Source organism: Grus americana, chromosome 6, assembly GCF_028858705.1.
Source record: "Grus americana isolate bGruAme1 chromosome 6, bGruAme1.mat, whole genome shotgun sequence".
NCBI lineage: Eukaryota > Metazoa > Chordata > Aves > Gruiformes > Gruidae > Grus > Grus americana.
In genome coordinates this window covers 935,001-952,924 of record NC_072857.1, presented here as the reverse complement: position 1 = coordinate 952,924, position 17,924 = coordinate 935,001, and the positions used below count along the sequence as shown (strand labels likewise).

Genomic DNA, 17,924 nt, shown 5'->3' with positions numbered 1-17,924 from the left:
CATCCTGCTCTTCCCCCGTTACACGGACATCTCTTCTGTGAAGTGGGGGGGGGCAAGCGCCACCACATCCCACCCACTTCCCCCCAGTAAGAGACCTGTGCTGCACCCGTGGTGCACTGGTCTGGAGCAGGCTGCGGTAAGCCCCCGGGGAAACTCTCCATCCACGTGAGAAAACAGTGGAGGTCACGGCATGGTGGCTCTGCGCCTCCCAGGGTTAACATGCTCGGGAAGAAATTCCAGCCCTTCAAACGGTGGCTCAGGAAAGACTGCTTTTCTGCTTTTTACTCTTTTTGTTAGCAGGCGCTGCCTGGTGCTGGTCGGGCAATATGCCCCGGAGGGCCACGGCCGTGTCCTCGGTGTCTGCCCGGGGTGAGTCCTGCCTTCTGGGCACCCACCACCCCTCGCCCTGGGTTCGGTGTCAGGCAGACTCCCCCTTCTGCCCAGGTCACGATCGGCCATCCCGTTGCACGCCGTCGGGACAGACCTTCCTTTTGGCCAGCCTCCCCAGCCAAGGCGGGCGCAAAGCTGTGCCGACCTTCTGCTTCAGAGACTCGCGTAGAGGACACGCCAGCGTCCCACACGCCACACGTGTGTTTGTTCGCTACCGCCCTCTGAAGTGGATGGTGGTTTGCTTTAGTTACGGTAATTTTTCCAGTAGTTCCCATTAACTGCCTGTGATTTGGTGCGCTGGAAAATCCTGTCTCCCTACCGAGTTCCGTACGGTGTATCCCTGTATCTCACCACCTGTATCTCCGACACGGTGAGCAGCCGTGGGACTGCGGTCTGGGAGGTGCAATCGTGGCAAACAGCTGAAGCACGCTGCGTCTGAAGGACGTGAGCTGTGGTCGCCTGGAAGGTACCACCTCTGCCCACGGGCCTGGGTCCCCCGCTCGTGCTGAGCTCATCGCACACCAAACGTGTTACAGAATTACAGAGTTTTTCCTTTGTGGTCGCAGCATCTGTCATCTGCCCAGAGCAAGAACGCTTTTTAGTGGCTGGCCTCTGCTTGGTCGGATGCGGCATGCTGGCCGTGTGTGCGGGCGGCTCTCTGCCCGCGAGAGGAGCCTGGTGCCTTGGGCAGCAGCGCGGGAGGGACTTATTGCTCCAGGAACCACCCAGCCTGTCCAGGACGGCGTGTCCCCGCTTGCCCCCCGCCTCCACCGCAGTGTTTCGGGGTGTAAAGGACCGGGTGCCGCGGAAGGGCGCGGCGGATCCATGAAGCCCCCCGAGCCGCTCTGCTCAGCGTCGCGGGCTTCCCGGATCCGAAGCAGGTCGCATCACTCTTGCCGGTGATGAGGGTCTTTCTCAGGTCTGTGAAAATAAATCCTGTTACGGTGGCACTTGGTTTGCTGCCTCCCAAACTGGGGAGCCTCAGCTGAGCTGAGCTGTCCTGTAGGCTGGTGATTAGCTAGGCTTTGGCTTTTCTGTCCTCAAGCACACCTTCACCCTCCCAGTCCTCTGAAGTGAAGATGGAGAAGCATATAAAAGCTTCGGATTCCATTACTGTAAAATGTATCAGAAAAGTGTTGAGCTAGGTAATTACCTTAATCCAACCGAAATAGTTGGTCACAGTATACATTAGATGAGCATCTAGAGTCAGATTTGAACATGCAGTCAACCTGAACAAAATTAGCTCGGCAATAGTGGTCCAGATTTCTTAATTAGTTCTCGGTGACAAGAACATTTAATGTTTGCAAAAGTCAAGTGCAAATTCTACAAGTGACACAATTTGAGAAGACTTCAGGAGGGTGCATTAAGTCCGGCGCGGTACCCCACTGTCAGGGGCAGCAGCGAGGGCTGGCCTCATTTATTCCTCTCTGTCAGGGTCCCTTTAAACTTCTCTGTACCAACCCACAATAAAAAGTAATGGTATGATTAACTTCATAGTAATAACCTATTGCCTTCAAAATACACATTTAAGTCTAATTTTCATTGAACTACATGGAAGCTGAAAATATAATAGCCTTTCCCAGTCAGTCGACGGCACATTTTAGCGCATTGTAATCGGCTATCTTGGCTTGTCTCGGTTTAATAAAGTAGATGGGATTCATGAAAAAAAGCAGTGGTCACTTAGCAATTGTTTAATTTCTGTAACACTGTTTTTTGAGTTAGAAAATTATTGTTTTCCAGTAGTGTTAAATATTTATGGGATGCAATTGAGAAACATGAGACAGGGCATACTCCTGCTAAGCTCACAAATTAGTAAGTTACTGAAGAAATGGAAATACAAAACAGCATTTCAAGTGTAAAAGAAGACTTCTCAGTCTACAGAAAATTTGCATTACTGCGGTTTTATTTTATTACAGAGGATGGACAAATTCTTTGGCACAATAGAACTAAACCTTGCTGTCGTGGCTGGCACATCTTTGTTGGCTGGGAGAGATTGGGAAAAACGTGAGCTCTCTTGAGAATCTTTGGTACCTGGGAAGAGAGAATAGTAACACCACAAATTAGCTTCACACTAGGCCTGAACATGCCCCAGTGAAAACTGTGGTGTCATATCAGACAATATTGCCCTAATAGAAGGAAAGATTTAGGAGTTTAGCTGCTTTTTTAAAAAAAACCAAACAACAAACTTGTAGAATTAGGTATTTTGAGCAAGAGGCTAAATGTTATAGATGGCAGAAAAAGAGAAAACTTCTGAAATCTGTGTAGGAGAATTAAATTTAATTTGTATCATCTCCCATGTTTCGTAGGGTTTCCAGCTTTTAGAAAAACAGGCTAAAATCCAGACCATGTTGTGATGGGCTGTTGAGTGGAGGAGTGGTAGGGAGACGTTGGGTTGGGTTGTGTTTGGGGTTGGGTTGGGTTGGGGTTGGGTTGGGGTTCGGTTGGGGTTGTGTGGGGTTGTGTTGGCTTGGGGTTGGGGTTGTGTTGGGGTTGTGTTGGGTTGGGGTTGGGGTTGTGTTGGGATTGTGTTGGGGTTGTGTTGGGTTCGGGTTGGGGTTGTGTTGGGGTTGTGTTGGGTTGCCAGACGGGGGTGGTAAGAAGTCATGGGTTGAAAGGTGCTGCCCAAGCACATCCCTGCAGCAAACACAGCGTGACCGCCCAGCCCTTTGTGCACGTAGTGCTGGTCCGTGGCCAGCCCCTGCCACCCCACCACCCACCCGCAGGGCTTCCCCTGTCCCCAGCTGCCCTCGGGCTCCAGCTGCAGCATGGCAGCGGGAGAAAACAGAAGTGTTTGCAAGGTTTTGTTGCTGCCGCCTGCTCGCTCGCAGCACGTCTGTGGCGAGGGGGCTCCGGCTGCTGGCAGACCTTCCTCTTTCCACGGCAGATCTGATATTTCCAGTGCGTTTGACAAACCACAGAGGAAAACCCAGCCCCAGCAAGCTGCGCGGGCTGAGAACGAGCAAAAGGAGATGCTTTATTTTTTCCGCCATATGGGCCAGCAGTTTCTGTCGGCAGGTTTTGCAGTGTTTGAGCACGGACCCGGTGCAGGACTTCTGCTGGTCCTGCCCGCAGCCGCCCGCGCTGCCCGTGTCACGCTGGGATGGGTGCGGTGGGTGCAGAGAGCTTGGGGCTCCTCTGCCATCCACCCAGGCGTGCCCTTGCTCTGCATATTGTCCAAGTAAGAGCACCCAGCACCAGCCTTGAGCGGGTCTCTCCTTTGCAGGTTGTATTTGCCAGCTCAACCCCCCGACCTAGACTGAAGCAGTTGTGTGAAATGCCACGGCTCTGCGGCACGCTCACGGAAATGCTTCAGCTGAATAAAACTCCGGGTTCTCGGCCGCTCTCTCATTCAGCAATGGACCTGAATTATGACATCTTTTGTCAAAGACATCTTCCAAAAAAACGCAGCAATTTCTGAAGGAGAAATTAGATTGTCTTTTAAAGTAATATAACAGTTGTGCAATTTTTGCCTTTTTGACCCTTCTTATTTCCTGTGGGTTTTAAGTAGAGGCCTCCAATTTAAAACCTATTATACTCTAGAGACTGCTTCCACCCTCTCAGCAACGTAACCTTGCTGTCATCTCTGCCCTGTTATTTTAACACTTGTTGGTTTTGCTTTGCATCACCTTCTGTTTAAGAATACGTGGTATGGGTCTGCTTCCTTCTGTATGTTAAATATCTGCCTGTTAAAGGAAGTATAGTTGTGTGTATCTCTGCTGTCAACCCATTGCCTCACAAAATAATCAGTATTTATTTCTTTTAATGTAGTTGTATCCAGTGTTCTAGAAGAAAAAAAAATGGCACCTGAACTTTCTTACGAAAGAAAGCGTCTTATGGCTAAGAAATTCCCCCGTGCTTGTCAGGAGAAAGACATCATTAAAGAGCTCACGCCGTATTTCGGGTGCAGACCCCAGCGCTGGCTGCGCTGGCTGGGCTGCAGGCTTCGGGGGTGGTTTGCAGTGGGAGATCAGATCTGAGCTTTTCGCGTTTTGCGTGGGACGTGGAGCCTGGCAGCGTGGTCACCAGAAGTTTCTCCCTGGCAGCATCTTCCGTGTCTTCAGCAAGAGGTGATGGGGGTGCCAAATAAGTGACAAAATCTCCTCAACCTTACAATTGCGCAATAAGCAATCCCTTCTCAGGCTCGTGCGCAAGAACTGGTCGGTTACTGTGGGCAGGAACTGATAATTTTTACTTTTGTTATGAATTTTTCAGTACTTGGAATGTGGCGTACAGAAGTAACGTGGAGGGACCTGGGGTGAGGAGAGCTCCGAGGGCACTGGCAGGAGGGAGCAGGGCAGGAGGGGGGTCCGAGGCTTCCCCCTTCATCACCAGCAGGTACGGCTCGGGGGTTTGGGCAGCATGGCACCCTGTGATTTGTTGGAGTGTGAGTGTTTTATAACCGTCATCTGCGAATAAATTACTTAGCAGTATTCTGCTTTATGACTGGCTGAAGAAACTTAGTTGATGGTACAATATAATTTATTTCCATGCATAAGTGAGTGACCTTCATATCTTATTCTGCCTCGTGTGACTTATTATGGGCCGTTCCCCCTCTGGAGGAGACGACTTGTGCCTTACCACTGCCCAGAGTTCCGTGGATGTGTCCCAGTAGTGTTCCTTTGCAGAACAGGGTGAAGTTTATCAAATGCTTTGGTGTGTGCACCACTACGAGTCAGTGCTGGAAACGTAACCACCGGTGAACCGCCGGTTTGCTTGGAGACAAAACCAGGGAGGGGTTCAGAGCTGGACATGGAGGGGGGGGATTTTGTCGTTGTTCCTCCCCCTGTGCCGGACTGCTCCTGGTAACGCTGTCTCGTGGCATCCCTGTCCCACCTTCCACTCGGCTCTGGGTCTCCAACCCGAGAGCGCCCCGGCAGCTGTACCGCAGCTCGGCTTGGCTTCGCTTCTCCAGCCTCTTTCCGCAGGACGAAGGGAGGGGGCGATGCCTTGGGGAGGGCACAGAGAAACGAGACTGTTCGGGCTCAGGGAGACGGCCAGGAGTGGGGCTCTGGGACGGAGCGGGGTCCCGTCCCACGGGTACCTCACCCCAGCAGCCGGGGTTTGCACCGTATTTTGGCCTCGCCTGAGGATACGGCGCCGAACTGCGTCGGTGCGTGGTGCTGGTGCTGGCTCGTTCGGGAGCCTCTGGTCCCGACCACAACGCCTGCTGCCTGAGCCCTCCTACCCTTCGCTTTTCTGGGCGCCTGCCAGGTAGAGCTTTGTTAAACAGCTCGCAGACGAGAACGCATGCCCCCCAAGTTATGTCTCTATAGGAAAATATCCATAGTCATCAGTCAAAGTGCCAGTTGTCTTACTAGATCTGCTGCAACGAGGGGAAAAAAGAGAAGTTAATTAATTCTGCGAGGAGGAGAGTTTTAAATAATAGATATGAGTTGCGTCCAAGGCATGCCACGTTCTCGGTCTCAGCTCTGTTGACGAAGAGATGTTGTGCAGGCTGCGCCGTACCAGAGGGACGAGAGGAAACAGGACCGGCCCCCTCGGGGTAACCAGGAGCCCCATCCCGGGGTAACCAGGAGCCCCATCCCGGGGTAACCAGGAGCCCCATCCTGGGGTGATGAGGAGCCCCATCCCGGGGTAACCAGGAGCCCCATCCCAGGGTAACCAGGAGCCCCATCCTGGGGTGATGAGGAGCCCCATCCCAGGGTAACCAGGAGCCCCATCCCGGGGTAACCAGGAGCCCCATCCCGGGGTAACCAGGAGCCCCATCCCGGGGTGATGAGAAGCCCCATCCTGGGGTTGCCTCCCTCCGGGTACCACCCCTCACCCCTTGCAGACGGGTAACTCCAGGCGTGTGTGCCCGCGGGGGTGAGGTGGAGTTAATCCGTGTTTGTGCGGAGCTCCGAGGCTGCTGAAGGACAGCCAGAGCCAAGCTGGCCGCCCCCACCACACCTGGGGCCGGTTCCTCAGCAGGGAAGGGGCCAGGGCTGTGCCGCTTCCCGGTATTTCGTGCAACGACAGCTGCTCTGCGCGGGGGCCATGAATGTCACGTGCGCCTCAGTGAGGTGTGTCATCTTCAGCCGGGATGTTGGTCTGGGTCACACGAAGCTCACTTCTGCCTTTTCCAGTCTCACCTCTCGCTTCCTCCCCTGCGATGCTGGGCCTGGGCAGAAGAGGAAAACCCCGATGCCACCGCAGCACGGGGGCTGCCCGGCTCAAATATTAATAATGTAATTAGCTATAAATTAGTTATGAAGGTTTTGATCCACTGAAGTCAATGGCAAATTTTCCTCTCACTTACTGGCAGTCAGAATGACCCTGGGCACGTCGCATCATGTTGGAACGAACGATGCCGTGAACTGCACCGCTCTCTTAAAAGCCGGGGAAGTGTAAGGCAGCGCAGCGCTACGCTGAGCTGAGCTGAGCCAGGGGCGTCAACAGGAGCACGGTCGGGAAAGAAAAGGTATAAACCAAGCCTCTGCGTTTCACTGGAGATTGGGGGGTTTTTTCAGCTTAGATTTTTGGCATTTCAGTAGACTAAAACTGTGCATCTTGTTCCATTGCAAATTAAAAGTTTCTCTTGGAAAAAGCTTCCATCTCCAGAGCAGCAGCGCCCAGGGCAGGGAGAAGGGAAATGTCCTGCAGGAACGTGGCAGGGTGCAGGGCAGGCTCACAGCCCCGCTGCACAGGGGGGTCTGGCAGGGCTGCCCAGGCGAGGGGGGCTGCCCAGGGACCACCTTCCCCGCGGCGGGGGGGAACGCCTGCTGACGCTGCCCGACCGTTTGCGACGGCCCCTCACTCCGACCCCGTCTGCTGCCTCTTATCGCGTGTGTCGGGGTCCCCGTCACAGAGGAACGCTGTGAAACCGGGGGTGCTCACCACAGCTGCGCCTTCCCCTCCCTTATCAGTGTCGTCCCCGGCAAGAGCAGGAGAGGCGTGATGGAGTCACGTCCCCAAATGCACGCCGAGGCTGAACCTCACCCCCGGGAGCTCTCACTTGCACGTGATGGACAAATTATCAGATTATCCGCCAGCCCTGTCACTTGGACAGCGAGTGCTGCACGGAGCCCCTCTGCACGTGCCGCGGCTGCCGTCACCACCGTCGCCGTCCCCTCCCGCCTCCCCTGCCCGCTCTCCCAGCCGAGCCCTGCAATGCCTCCGCGGTTTTTTCTGTTGAGCTATTTCAACTCTGGTGTTTTCATAACGCACATAATGTTCTGTCTCCCACAAACCAAAAAGAAAGAGGAAAAAACAGCATTTTTCAGCTTGTTTTCCTATTGCAAACTTCCTGGGCAGACACTTTTGAGCATTTTTTGCCAAACATTGAATCTTGATTGCATTGCTAAGTGTCTGCAAAGTCTGTCCAGCAAGAAGAAAATAAATCTGATTTTGCCACAAAAATATCATCAATCAAAATCAGATGGTAAACTCAGCATTCTTCCCACAGCTTCATTTAATTTTCCCTCTGTTCTTTCACTGCTTACGTACGAGCGTTACGAAAAAGTTGGGGACTACCAAGCAAGTGTTCTTGTGAGTACAAACAGATAACTTTTCACCACTCACAATCCTAATTTGTTCTAGACTTTTTAGTGTTCTTCTGCTACGAATCTCCCCTTCTCCTCCTTTGGCACATGAGTGACACACGTCTGCGGATGGCACGGTGCGCTCTGCGCCTCTTACAAAGTGTATTTGCTGCCCGTTGCCATGGCAATGATGCTTCTCAATGAACAGCCATAAACAATCCGCATTAAAAAGAACAAAACCCAAACAATCCCTAATTAAATTAAAATTTGGCAGCAAAATTAACATTTTTTTCTCTAAATATGTTAACGTTTGTCATGAGCCCGTTGGCCACGTCTGTTCATGACACTCCTGGCCTCTGCTGTTTACGCGTTCCTCAGCTATAAAATGACCTTCTGCGCGGCGTTTCCTCAACTGCTTTTGATAACAATGTTCAGTTGCGGAGTAAGTTGTAAGGTTTTCTATAAATAATACCATTTCACAAGAAGCTGAGGTGCTGAGACTCTGCAAACCTGCCCAGCCAGATGCCAGCAATGGTGCTTGCTGGCTGCGGAGCGGACAGGCTCCGCACCCCAACCCGGGCGGTCGGGAAGGCACGTCTGCCTTCAGCGTCCGGCACGGCCTCACGGACAGGCAGGCACGTCTCCGACACCTCGGCTGGAACCTGCAGCCCCCGCCTCCCCGGCGCCCGCCTGGGTCGGTGCAGAGGAGCGCTGTGCCCTGTTTGCAAACTTTCCCCGGGGAACCTCGCCGCACCGGGCAGCGTGGTGAGATGCAGCGGGGCACCAAGGGTGTTGCAGGCAGCCCAGGGGGGTGCGGGAGAGGATCCCCCTGCCACCGGACGCTCGGCTTTGCCTCAGCATCACCAGCAACTGGGCAGCACCCGCTCACCCCCGGCCCCGTGTTCTGCTGCTCCCTCCCCGCAGGGCTCCTCCAGCAGCACGGAGCATCCCTCCTGCTCAGCCAGGGCTCCGCGGACCCTGCCCAGCACCAGTCGGTCCTGCAAAGGCTCGTCCGAGACCTCGCAGCCGCCTGGCTGTTTGCTGCCCTGCCAAAGGCTCCACCTCAGGCGGAGATCTCGGCAGGGAGCCCGCTTCTCCGTGAGCGCTAAACAGCTCTCAAAGCACAGCCTGTACCAGGGCGACGCCGGGATGAAGGCTCGGATGGGACGTGCTGCTTTACATCCCGGCACAGGTGACACAGACGGGACTGTGCTCCTTTACATCCCACCGCAGGTGACGTAGGAGCGACGGGCTCCAGAGTAATTACACATCAAAGGGGTGGCTGCTGAGATGGGGCTGGGGGTCGACTCGCAGGGGAATAGGAGGCACAGGAGGAGGAGAGAAAACAAAAACTGGACGGCCCAGATGACACGCTGCTTTTCAAATGGTTTCAGTGTTTTTGTCAAATACCGTGAAGAGGGACACTGGTTTCTGTTTGGGAATGCCGCAAGAAGGCAGGCGCAGCCCCGGCAGATGCAGCGGTGCTCGCCTCCCCAGCTGGCCTCTCTGAATGGCTATAAAAATGGAAAAAGGGTCAAAGTGTGATTTCGGTCTCAGGCACCTAGAGACGGTCCTGTTGTCCCTGAACTAATGTAGTGGTGCCTGGAGGAGACCGAGCAGCGTGGCCAAAGGTGCCTTGGAGACACAGGTGCCCCCGGTGCTCTCGGGCACGTTCGTAGCAATGGGCAGCGCAGGGGGGGGCCGCGCTGGGCTGGGCAGCTGCTGTAGGACTGTCCTATATGCTTTGCTTTAAGGAAATGTCCTCAGACCCCTGTTTTGTTTTAACTCGCATGAGCTGTCTGGTTGTATTCCAGCTGAGATGTGCCCCCACGGCCGTCCCACCGCCGGCTGCGACCTCCCCTTCCTCCCCGGCTGCTCGCCATCGCCCAGACTTTAAGCTCCCTGCCTCTGAAGATCATTAATCATAGATATAATTTAATGACAGCTGGGTCGTGTCCCGCTAACTAAGTACACCTTGTTTGCCTCAAAATGCTAATCGCTCCTCTGAAACATTAATGAGGGACAATTGGTATTAAGCCTAATAATCGTGTGTGGTCTAGTTACAGATTTATTCATAGGAACCTGATTCCTTTGTCAGGGTAAAAAGCAGCAAAATGTGGTCGTGCAAACACTATCTGCATGGCACCAGCATAACGCACCAGCTCTGAAGTGTTTGTGTGTTGACCAAAATAACTGTTGTATGGTTTTCCTGGAAAAACGTGGAATCCGTTTCTGCATCTCGGCCCAGATGAGATGGCGTTTCACTCTGCAAGTCATCGCCTTGCTTTCAGTAGAAACATTAGTGAAATAACTGATTTTTCAACCTGGGAGAGAGCGTGCGCGATGGTGGGTAGCATCGTGTGAAGGGGGCACCTCCTGCAGAGGGGAAGTTGCCACGCGGGGGCCGAGGACCCCCAGAGCTGGCAGTGCCGGCGGTCTGTGCCGGACATCCACCCACCCCGGGAGAGCACGCAGCCACGGGGAAGCCTTCGCAGCTCAGGAAGACTTTGACTTTTCTGCAGAGAATATTGGTGGAGAACATGAGAAAAGCGTGTGACGTACGCGGGCGGGGGGGGGTGCTGTGAACAAGTGTCCTTCAGAGAGGAGCAGAAGGAAATTGAGGTTGACTCTAAACAGGAATTCTCTGCAGGGTTGAACTGCTCGGTGTGCAGTGGGGTTCCCCGCGTGCTCAGCGTCACGCTGCCCTGAGCTCATCTGCTCTGGGGGACCGGGTGCTCTCTGCCCTGCATGGGAGAAGCTCCGCAGGGGAAGGGTCCCGGCACGGGCTGGCCCCGGCGCTGGCGCGGTGCGCAGAGCCGTGCACGCTGCCGAGGGCGGGCACCATCCCCTTCGTCGGCCGCCGCAGACCAGGCACTGCATTAAACCTTCTCCTGGAGTACTGAGCTGCTTCCCTATCGGAAATCGAAGGCTCGCTCCGCTCCCGGGAGAGTCATTAGCCAAATTCCCATTGACTCCCGCTGCAAGAGGATGGGACCCCGAGTCTGTTATTCTCTTTTCCTGAAAAGATCAATTATATGGGGAAGTTTCCACAGGGGAGAGGGGGAGGGAGGCAGCAAAAGAGTGTGTGTCTGCAATGTCCTGAATGATGGCAATGTTTAAAGGGCCTTGTTTCAGCCCAGACAAGACCATCTTTTGAACTCAGCGGGACGCCACTGTTCGCCGCTATTGAAAAGCCGTTTGAAACCATCGGATCAATGTAGTGTTTTTCAGCTCCGCTTTGAATGAAGCCATTTATTCCAGCACGTTTCATCGTCTTCCCCTCGCGCGGGAGCTTTCCTGCCCGCAGTCCCTGCCGTTCCCGATGGGCCTTTTAAAATAACAATGAAGTTTCACGGGGAAATTGCGCAGGGCGGTTCCTGCATCAGCGGAGCCCGCACGGCCGCCCAGCACGGGGAGGGGATGAGCTGCGGCCGGGGTGGGACCCGGGGATGGGGACGGCACCGCTGCCCACGCAGGGACCCCGGTGCCCGACCAGAGGGATGCCAGGCTGAGCCACTTTGGGACAACGGGCACACAACCAGCCTTGCGCTCAGTCGATTTGGTGTGAACCTGGTAGAGACAAAACAACGTGCATTTAACCGATACCGCTCACATACACGTGGGGATGTCCTGCTCCCTCGCTGCCCTTGCTGGCTCCAGGCAGGAGATCGCCTGCCCGAGGTCCCTGTCCCTTGCCGACAGAGAACAAGAAACCTCGTCTTTATTTACCAAACTGTTGCATTGTGTTTAACTTTCAAACAGCAGATACAAAACCTTTCACCCGTACAAACACACGCACCGGCACCGACCGCCTCTCGTATCAGCGCGCTGCAGACCCGCCGCACAGCAGATCTATTTAACGACTGAATAGGTTCGGGGGACAATGCGGGCAAAACAAAGGTCCTGGCCGCCCGCCGGGACCTGCTCCTGGTGACGGCCCAGCCGGCGCGGCTGCTCGTGGCGCCCGGCATCCCGACCCGGCAGAGCAGCCCTTCGGCTCGGGGACCGGGGACGGCCGCGTGAGCTGGGGACGGCCTGGCTGCTGGGGGTGGCCGGGGGGGTCCTGGCACCCCGCTTGGCTCATCCCAGGCGTTCTCTGCAGGCTGTGTTTCCACTGCTGGCGTACCCCTCCTCAGCCCGTGTTGTGCTGTGCAAAGGCGTCGCGCTTCCATACTGTACTGCGAGGGGATGCGTGCCGCCGTTTCCAGGTGACTTTTCGGTTGCGTTTGCCCGCTCACGCCAAGCAGGGATCCTTCCTCCTGGGCTCCCCCGGGTCGTTGGCTCCTGCTGCTGCAGCAGAGTGCGAAAGGAGGAGGCTCCACTGCAGCCACCGCTGCACAGGGAGTAGGGTCCCAACCCAAATCGCTGGGATAACAGCCAGGAGGTGCAGGACTTTTTTCCCTGAGCAGCAGAGCCAGGACTGAGGTTTAAAACCCCCAGGGACACACGCAGACTTGCTTTTTTGTGTTTTTCAGTGTCCATGTCAAATCCTCAGCTGCACCACTGGCTTGCTGGAGCATCGATGGCTGGAGGACACGGGAGGGGAAGGGGACTGTGAGGGCGGCTGAGACATTAAACACGCAGCAGCGGTCAGGAGCGGAGCCGTGCCTGGCAGCGGAGCAGGGTGGTCAGGAGCTGGCCTGAGGACCAGCGAGCCCATGGGTGCCGCCCGGCATCGCAGCGCAGAGGTGTCAGGGTTGGGAGCAGCCTCACCGTGGAGGAGCAAGTCGAGTAAATCCAGGGAAACCGCCCACGGCTGCCAGCAGCATGTTGGGCAGCGCGTGAGTCCAGCGATGGTCAGAGAAGACGGTCTGGTGACCCACAGCTCCCTGATGTGTCACACCGGGGCAAAGCAAGCGGGAAGACCCTGCGGCCAGAGCAGGACCTGCACAAGGGGACGGTGCGTTGCCTGAGCGGGTGCAACTGCTCTTCAGGGTGACGGATGGCAGCAGCGAGAGATGCGACCTCAGGCACTGCTCAAACTGAGGTTCAGCCGCGCTGAACTCAATGGGAGGCTCAATGGGAGGCTCCGCTGGTGCCGGGCTGGCCCCAGGACTTGCAGGAAAAATGTGCAAAGTGTGCTGAAAGCCAAGGCTTTTTACATCTCTCATGCCAATAAGACATGCACCCACCAGTGAAACAGCAGCTCTGGACCAAGGAGGACTCCAGTAAAACACGTTTCTCTGTATGCACTAGGCAAACCCAATTTGCACGTGAATTAGAAGCAGAGCAGCAACAACGCCTAAACCTGAGCGCAGAAGCTCCTGTGTAAGCAGTTCCACGCTGCAGCCTCGGGAACTCAGCCGAGTCATAACCCATCAGCTGCCCCGCGTCCCCACAACGCGCAGGGGAAAACCAGGTTGCAGGAGACACAGGCAGGGACCAGCAAGCAGCGTCCAGCCAGCCACACAAAACTTTGCAGGTGGCTTCCTTGTAACCTGGCATGAGGCCTCGTTAGGGGAACGATGCAAAAATGAGCTGCTCTTGCAGCATCGGTTGGCACACACGCTGTTTGAATGCGGTGGTTTTGGGTTTGGGTGGTTTTGTTGCTGTCACTAATACGCTGATGACGTGCCGCTGCCGCTTGGAATCCGTTCAGGGATGGAGCCTGGCTGCGTTGCTGTGCACAGAAGCAAAAAGCTGAGACTTTGGCGATGATTGCAATCTTCTGCTCAGCGAAGGACAGGCTGGTGGCACAGATTTAGATATCAAAAAGAATGGTGATAATCTTATTAATGGGATTTTTCATCTCCTTTGAGTCTTTACTTTGCAAAGGAACAAATCTGGGAGGTGGCGGTCAGGTTTCGACTCCTACGCTTACTGCATACTCGCGCAGCATCCTTCAGGAAGGAAGGGGAAGAAAGCCCTCCAGATGTAGAAACGAGCCAGTCAGGCGTTATACTGTGATTAAAATGAACTGCTGAGAATCGGCTTTTAACACATATGCTCGATAGTTATCTGGAAGAGTTTAAGCCGTGTGGTGAAAGCCCCAAATGTGTTGCCGGGTTACTGAGCCAGGCTCCCATTTGATTTTGCAGAGCAGAGGGCTGATCCCATAGGGATGCTCTCTGGGGGCTGATCCCATGGATGCTCCCTGGGGGCTGATCCCATAGGGATGCTCCCTGGGGGCTGATCCCATGGGTGCTCTCTGGGGGCTGATCCCATGGGTGCTCCCTGGGGGCTGATCCCATGGGATGCTCCCGGGGGGCTGATCCCATAGGGATGCTCCCTGGGGGCTGATCCCATGGGATGCTCCCGGGGGGCTGATCCCATAGGGATGCTCCCTGGGGGCTGATCCCATGGATGCTCCCGGGGGGCTGATCCCATAGGGATGCTCCCTGGGGGCTGATCCCATGGGTGCTCCCTGGGGGCTGATCCCATAGGGATGCTCTCTGGGGGCTGATCCCATGGGTGCTCTCTGGGGGCTGATCCCATAGGGATGCTCCCGGGGGGCTGATCCCATGGGTGCTCCCTGGGGGCTGATCCCATGGATGCTCCCGGGGGGCTGATCCCATAGGGATGCTCCCTGGGGGCTGATCCCATGGGTGCTCCCTGGGGGCTGATCCCATAGGGATGCTCCCTGGGGGCTGATCCCATGGGTGCTCTCTGGGGGCTGATCCCATGGGTGCTCCCTGGGGGCTGATCCCATGGGATGCTCCCGGGGGGCTGATCCCATAGGGATGCTCCCTGGGGGCTGATCCCATGGGTGCTCCCTGGGGGCTGATCCCATAGGGATGCTCCCTGGGGGCTGATCCCATGGGTGCTCCCTGGGGGCTGATCCCATGGGATGCTCTCTGGGGGCTGATCCCATAGGGATGCTCCCTGGGGGCTGATCCCATGGATGCTCCCTGGGGGCTGATCCCATGGGTGCTCCCGGGGGGCTGATCCCATAGGGATGCTCCCTGGGGGCTGATCCCATGGGTGCTCCCGGGGGGCTGATCCCATAGGGATGCTCCCTGGGGGCTGATCCCATGGGTGCTCTCTGGGGGCTGATCCCATGGGTGCTCCCTGGGGGCTGATCCCATGGATGCTCCCTGGGGGCTGATCCCATAGGGATGCTCCCTGGGGGCTGATCCCATGGGATGCTCCCTGGGGGCTGATCCCATAGGGATGCTCCCTGGGGGCTGATCCCATAGGGATGCTCTCTGGGGGCTGATCCCATGGGTGCTCCCTGGGGGCTGATCCCATGGGTGCTCCCTGGGGGCTGATCCCATGGGATGCTCTCTGGGGGCTGATCCCATAGGGATGCTCCCTGGGGGCTGATCCCATGGATGCTCCCTGGGGGCTGATCCCATGGGTGCTCCCGGGGGGCTGATCCCATAGGGATGCTCTCTGGGGGCTGATCCCATGGGTGCTCCCGGGGGGCTGATCCCATAGGGATGCTCCCTGGGGGCTGATCCCATGGATGCTCTCTGGGGGCTGATCCCATAGGGATGCTCTCTGGGGGCTGATCCCATGGGTGCTCCCGGGGGGCTGATCCCATAGGGATGCTCCCTGGGGGCTGATCCCATGGATGCTCTCTGGGGGCTGATCCCATAGGGATGCTCCCTGGGGGCTGATCCCATGGGTGCTCCCTGGGGGCTGATCCCATAGGGATGCTCCCTGGGGGCTGATCCCATGGATGCTCTCTGGGGGCTGATCCCATAGGGATGCTCTCTGGGGGCTGATCCCATGGGTGCTCCCTGGGGGCTGATCCCATGGATGCTCTCTGGGGGCTGATCCCATGGGTGCTCCCTGGGGGCTGATCCCATAGGGATGCTCCCTGGGGGCTGATCCCATGGGTGCTCTCTGGGGGCTGATCCCATAGGTGCTCCCTGGGGCAGGGGGGCCCAGCCCCACCCCCTTTCCTGCTCCAGAGGTGGGGGAACGGTGGGGAGAGCCCTGCAGGGTGGCCGAGCTGCGTCAGCCCTTGCAAGGGTCCCCCAGTCTTTCTCTACGGGCACATTCCCGAGTCAGGACACGACCTTCTGGGCCAGGGTGCAGGTTTTCTAGTTCAGGTTTTTATTAGGGATCAAGGGTGCACGTTTTCTAGTTTCAGTTGAGCTGAAAACTGGCATAAAATCATTTCTGTTTGGGCTGACATGAAAAATTCTTGATTTTTTTTTTTCTCAGGGACAAAAAACTGTGTTTCGGGTTGGCTGAATGGTCCTCTGAAAAGTACATCCATCTAATAACTGAAATCTTTTGGATTTTTATTTTCTCCTTGTTCGTATTTGCCTTGGGCTGAATTTGACAACTGGCTTGCAACTAAGTTTGACTGTTGGAAATTCTCTTCTTCATCCATGACTCCATCGTCCTTCAGAATTTCTCATTGTACCTGCTCGTCTCCCTTTTCCACAGAAATTTTCCTATCTTACCTGACCTGAGTTTGGAAAAGCGTCCATCCCAGATCCAAATTTTCAGTCTTCCACTTCAGCTGGAAGAAGCAGGACACAGTTTTCCAGGATGGCCTCTGCGCTCGAGCCTGCCTGCGGGCTGGGGCTCTGCCTTTGGCAGACGGGCTAAATGAATGCTGAGTAAAACCAGTGAATAGGAAAATAATGGCGTGGTCCAGGATTTATAGCACATCCTAGAAACCTCCCAATAAATTCTGGGGTCGTCTTTGCGTCGAGGATGAAGTGTTTCAAGGAATCTGACCTGGAAAACATTTTCTTAAAAATCTGCTGGTTTTTTAAATAATCAAAATTCTTCTTTTTTAATTATGCAAATTAAAGTTACCAAGGAACAATTGCTTGATTAGACCAGTTCGTACTGACCTAATAAATTATTTTGAATATTTTTTACAGGAAATTGATTTAATTGAAGCTTTTGTTAGTGACTGCGAATGTGCTCGGTTCATGCCACAGCACCCAGGAATTTATAAATGGGCTCAGAATGTTGTTCAGGCACCAGAAAATAAACCTCCGAGCTATTTACTACCTCTATGATATATAAAGTTTGCAGTTTTGATTTTGTGTGATTATGTTCAGCAATGGTGACCTTTAGAGGCAACAATATTGAAGTGTAATGAGGAGATGTTTGATCACTGGTGTACAATGAGGAGTTGGCGTGACTTCTCCATTCCTTCCTGGAATCTGTGAAATCCAGCTGACAGGCTTTAACCTTTAGACTGCTGAAGGTTTAAAATGTATAGGGATTTAGCCTGTTTATACACCATGTTAGGTATATGAAATTTTAGATCATTTCTTCTATCACTCCACACCAGGATATTGTATGTTTAATAACAGTGACCGCTGGCCAATATTGCGCTGGGCTTTGACCCGCGTGCCGTCGGCGGGAGGTCTGCCGTCGGCCGCCTCGCCCCGTGCCCACCTCGCCCGGCCACGCCGGCGGGCTCTGCCTGCATCCCCGCATCCTCACCGCCGGGCTGCTGGACCCCGCGGACGCGATGGCTCTCTGGCAGCCCCCACGTCTGTCCTGGCTGCCATCCCTGCGATATTGCCTTCCTTCGCTCTGCCCAGACAGTGAGATGGTGGGAGGGCTGTCTATGAATTGCAAATTCTCTCTCTCAGCAAGATTTAAAAGTAAATAGACATTATTCAGGTTGATGTTTTGGCAGGAGATGTGGGATTACAGACTGGGAATCCAAACACTTCACATGGAGAATAGACTGGAATATAAAGTACTTACAGATCGTGAGATTATTTATTTGCTAATTATTCATTAATCCGTATTATATATAGAAAGTATGTTTATATACATGGATGCACATGCAGGCACCTACCTATATATATATATATATATATAAAAAACTGTATATACGTATGTATATATGCCTCTCTCAGAGTGCGAGAAGCCCTAAAAAGTGCTGTGTGAGATGGTGATGGGTTTCTCCCCAGAGGCAGCGGCGTGTTCAGAGGTGCAGGGAGGATTTCCTACAAACGGCCCATCACGTTGCTACATTCGTAAAGCAAACGAGCAAGAGCTTGGGGAGCGGGCAGCCTGCAAGGCCGTGGCCGTGCCGTTTGGTTAAGGCATGTCACGCCTGTGGCCGAGGAGGAGGCAGGCGGATGCTGGGTCCAAAATCACCCCAAGAGTGCTGGCGGGGGTATC

The 17,924-nt window shown here is 54.9% G+C and overlaps 1 long non-coding RNA gene across 1 annotated transcript in view; it reads left to right on the top strand.

Moving 5' to 3' along the window:
• Positions 1-4,476: 4,476 nt before the first annotated feature.
• LOC129208063 (uncharacterized) overlaps positions 4,477-17,924 on the top strand; it is a 19,002-nt gene continuing 5,554 nt past the window's right edge. Inside the window, exon 1 of the long non-coding RNA XR_008577667.1 lies at positions 4,477-4,725. This is a non-coding gene — a long non-coding RNA (uncharacterized LOC129208063). The remainder of the gene's footprint in view (positions 4,726-17,924) is intronic.